The sequence below is a fragment of the Myotis davidii genome, unplaced genomic scaffold (assembly GCF_000327345.1).
Source record: "Myotis davidii unplaced genomic scaffold, ASM32734v1 scaffold1518, whole genome shotgun sequence".
In the NCBI taxonomy this organism is placed as follows: Eukaryota; Metazoa; Chordata; class Mammalia; order Chiroptera; family Vespertilionidae; genus Myotis; species Myotis davidii.
Window position 1 is genome coordinate 648,131 of NW_006290523.1, and position 4,799 is coordinate 652,929.

Genomic DNA, 4,799 nt, shown 5'->3' on the forward strand with positions numbered 1-4,799 from the left:
AGAGCGTCGGCCTGCGGAATGAAGGGTCCTAGGTTCAATTCTGGTCAAAGGCATGTACCTTGGTTGCAGGCACATCCCCAGTGGGGAGTGTGCAGGAGGCAGCTGATCGATGTTTCTAACTCTCTGTCCCGCTCCCTTCCTCTCTGTAAAAAATCAATAAAATATATTTTTAAAAAAGAAAATAAGCTACAATAAAAGACAGTAACAAACTTTAAAAACATGTGCTAAAATAAAAACAAAACAAAATGGCTGAATAACAGGCTAAATACAGGTGAAAATTAGTTATTAAACTGAGAGATTCAAATATAGGATTATCTCATAATGCAAGGCAAATGGAAAATGTAATCAAGTTGCTCAATATGTGTAATGAAAAACAGCTAAAATAAAATCTCTCTCTTTGAAATTTGAAAATACCCTTATAAATTACTTACATTAAAAAGAAATTAAAATGTTAAATTAGAGACAAGAAAATACTGACAAAATCTATGTAATAAGCAAAGAAGCACTTAGCAAAAAATATATATACTTAAATGCACATAGCAGAAATTTATTGAACATAAGTGAATGAAGCATTTAATACTAAAAGCCAAATTATATTAACAAAGTCAACCTATAATAAGTAGTTGGTACCTGTAAAGTTAAAAAATTTTAGTTAAAATTAGAAAAGAAGCAGAAACAATTTTAAAACTATTTCTTTAGAAATAAAAACTTTAGAAAGTATTTTTAGATCAAATGTGTCAATAAATTAAATTAGAAACAAGCAAAGGAACTTTGGGAGGTAATTTTTAAAGATAATAACACAGAGGTTGAGTCCAACAGGTTGGGGTGGGAAAAATTAGATGAAATGGAAAAATATAGAACATTTCCCAGAAAGATTTACAATTACAAAATTTGAGTTTAAAAAGAAGTATAAACTGGCAGTTATAAAAATTATCACAATAGTGTAAAGTACAGCATACAAAATATAGTCAATAATCTATATATATATAAAAGCCTAATATGCAAATTGTCCCCTTGGGAGTTCGACAGGGACTGACTGGTTCAGTCGCTCTCTATGACGTGTGCTGACCACCAGAGGGCAGCACATAACGAAGGAAGGTCCAGGCCAGCAGTTGGCAGCCAGGAAAGGGAGGCCCCGGAGAGCAGCCAGAAGGCCCCAATCAGCCCTGATTGCCGGCCAGGCCTAGGCACCCTACCCGTGCACGAATTTCATCTGACCCAGGAGTGCATCATGTTAGGGTTTACCACAAGAAAGAAAAGTTCTACATTAAACTGTCTATTAATATCTATTAATATAATTCAAACCATTAACAAATTGGCTTAAAAATATGACAATCTTGACAAATGGTAAATTATTTTATATAATTTTCTCACCTGATGGATCCAATCTGAAGTACTATCTGCACCCACCAAGTTCAGGATGAATTTCACAACGCCACACACTATAGGTTAAGAAATACCCTTTTGGGTGGAAAGGGGAAACAAGTATGCCAGTAGTTAGCAATGGAAGAGATGGCATAGACATAGAGGGACACTCATAACCCTCCCAACATGTCGCAGGAAGGTTAACCAAGCCAGGGCACTGCTGGCCCAGAGTATAAGCAAAAGAAAGATATTTCTAAAAGACGATGCAGCAGTAAAAAAGATAAATCCCTTACCCTTTGAGACAACATGGAGGGACCTGGAGAGTATCATGCTAAGTGGCATAAGTCAGTCAGAGTAAGACAAGTATCACATGATCGCATTGGAATGTAATGAACAAAATAAACTGATGAACGGAGTAAGGGGACATATGTAATACTTTCAACAATAAAAATTAAAAATAATAATAATTTTTTTAAAAAGACATGGTTGTCAATATTTGATATTTTGTAGATAATCCTGATTATCTAGAAAATGGAAGTTTCTGAAATAGTGATAATTTTATTGTTTTACCTAGCTGATACTTATATGGTATGTTCACTTTGTAAAAATGTTTCCGCTGTTTACTTACAATTTGTGCACTTTTTGTATATATCCTATTCTCTAATTTGTATGTATACTAGTTTTAATTCTGTCTTAAAGAAAAAAAATAAAAATTAAGAAATAACCATGCATATATACGGATATTTAGTAGAAGATAAAATTAACATTTTAAATCAAAGGTGGAAAATTGGCAAATCAGTAAATAATGTTGAGACAGTTGGCTATCTACTAAGGGAAAATTTAATTTAGATCACTTACAGTTAAACAGAATTATAGATGGATGAAGAATATGAACATTAGAAAGCTATAGAACTACCGGAGGAAACTATAGGGAAGTATTTTTATAATTTTTTATTGAAGAAGTTCTTCACTGACAAGACACAAAATCAAAGAGCCACAAGGGAAAAAATGATAGAGTTGGCTGCAAGATGCCAAAAGCAAAGTTAAAAGATAAGTGACAGACAAATCAGAAATATTTACAATATATATGAGTTAAAAAGAATAATGTTGAATTTTTTAAAGAGCTCATAAAAATCAATTAAGAAAAACAATTTAATTTGCTTTAGAGGGCAGTGATATGAACTGCCAATTTACATAAAATAATACAAATTTCAGTCCCTTATATTGAATGAAAAATTTAAATAAGAATGTAATATATCATTTTCACATATCAGATTGACCCAAATGAAAAACTTGGCAATGTCTAGTATTGGTGAAGATATGGGGAAACAGGTGCTGTTAAGAAATATAAAAATCTGTTCAGCTTTTTAGAAAGAAGTCCAGTAATATCTATCAAATTTAAAATAGGCATAGTCTTTGAGACAACATTCACATTTAATACTATTCTACAGAAATACTTGTATAAATGAACAAAAGAACAAAATGTTTATTGTATCACTGCTTGTAATAATAAAATATTATTATTTATTATTTAAATATCCACCCCAATAATGAAAGGAATTTTTAGGGGTGAAATAGGCAGGTTAGGGATAATTTTAGAAATTAAAGGATCCATGGAAAAGGCATAGGGCGACAGAGTTGCAAAAGGGCACATTTCCATAAGACAAGGGAGCTGGGAGCAGCAAAAGTTACATTTCCATAAGACAAGGGAGCTGGGAGTAGCAAAAGATGCACATTTACAAAATAAAGGGAGGAAGAAAAGCCCAGAGGGAACTGTAGAACAATAAGGGAGAAGAAGGAGGGAACTTCACATACTTCACTTGAGACTTGAGCCCAGGAGTTGCTATAGTGACCATATCAAAGGGGAAAGCTGATCAAACAAAGGGGATATCAAGGCACAAAGATCTGCAGCCTTTATAAACCTTAGGGAAAAGGGACTCAGTGGGACCCTTCCCCCTCTCCACATGGGAGTCTGTGCTGTGAGACTCTTTCCACCTTCCCACGTGGGAGTCTGTGCTTGTTTCTCAATAAATTTCCATCTTTGCTATACCACCTTGTGTCCATGGTTTCATTCTTCAACTCCACCAGACAAGAGCCTGGAAACCATGGGAACAATGCAAGTTTCCAGTCCAATTTTCCCATTTCAATAATAAACTCTCTCTCTATATATGTGTGTGTGTGTGTGTGTGTGTAATTCTTATAAGTATAAATATACTAGAGGCCCGGTGCACGAAATTCATGCACAGGTAGGGTCCCTAGGCCTGGGCGGTGATCAGGGCCAATCGGGGGCCTTCTGGCTGCCAGCCAGGGCCTTCCTTTGTTCCACGCCAGAAACTGATAAGGGAGCCAATATATACAAACAGTGTAAGGTGAAGAAGAAAAAAAAGGTCAAATGAGATATAAAGTGCACTCCCATCTTCAATGAAATAAAGAAAGCTTCTACATGTTGCTGGAGACATGGAGCAGAACCTATCCACACCACCTCTTCCCCATTTAGTAGAGTACATTAGAAATTGAGCAGTAAAACCAAACAGATGTAGACAGAGAAAAAGCAACATATTTATGCTACAACTATAACTGACAAGATGTCAGATGGAGTTTCTACTAATAGATTATTTAGTCAAGTGGGAAAGAAACTGATAAGAAACAGGTGGAAAATAAGATACTTTTGGATGCTGATGAGTACTTGAAGGAAAACAAGACAGCAATAAAGAAGTTAAGGGTGGGACTGGGATGGGAGGAAGTGCATTAGATTGGGTGGGATCACTTTGCAAAGTTGAAAATGCTAGTGTTTAGCCTTGCACAATTTAGGAGATAAATGCAAAGGATTTAAGGCACAGCAGAACTTGATGGGTTGAAGGGACAAACCTAAGATCATATAGCTAAAGCAAACTGAATAAAGGGGAGAAAGTCAAGAGATAACTTTTTTACATTAGGTGGGAAACACACCCTGTAGGTCATTTAGTCTTACCTAGGTGTTTGGATTTTATTCTAAGTACAATGGCAGAGTTAAATTTAGGGTTGATTGGATCAGACTTAACATTTCAAAAGGGCCACTCAGCTCCTCAGTGCAAAGTGTAAGGGCAAGAAGGAAAGCTGAAGGAACAGGGACAGAAACGCCCATTTAGTCGCTTCTACATTGTGGAGACAAGAGCTGAGGGCGGTTAGCTCTAAGGTGTGTGGAAATAAATGAAAACAAAGTGAGAAAAGCAAAAACGATTTATTCAAGCTTGCTATAGCAAAGGAGTTGGCCACCATCACTTCCCTTTTGGCACAGACTCAAAAGCAGGCAGAGGAGTGGATGCAGGTGGGAGGGAGGAAAGGGAAGGCTTCAGGTATGTCCTCATTGTAGGCCGTTGGCACAGGGAAGCTGTGGGCAAGCTAGAAGCAGGGCATCCTATGTGATTGCTACATATTTAGCTTTCTCTGCTTAG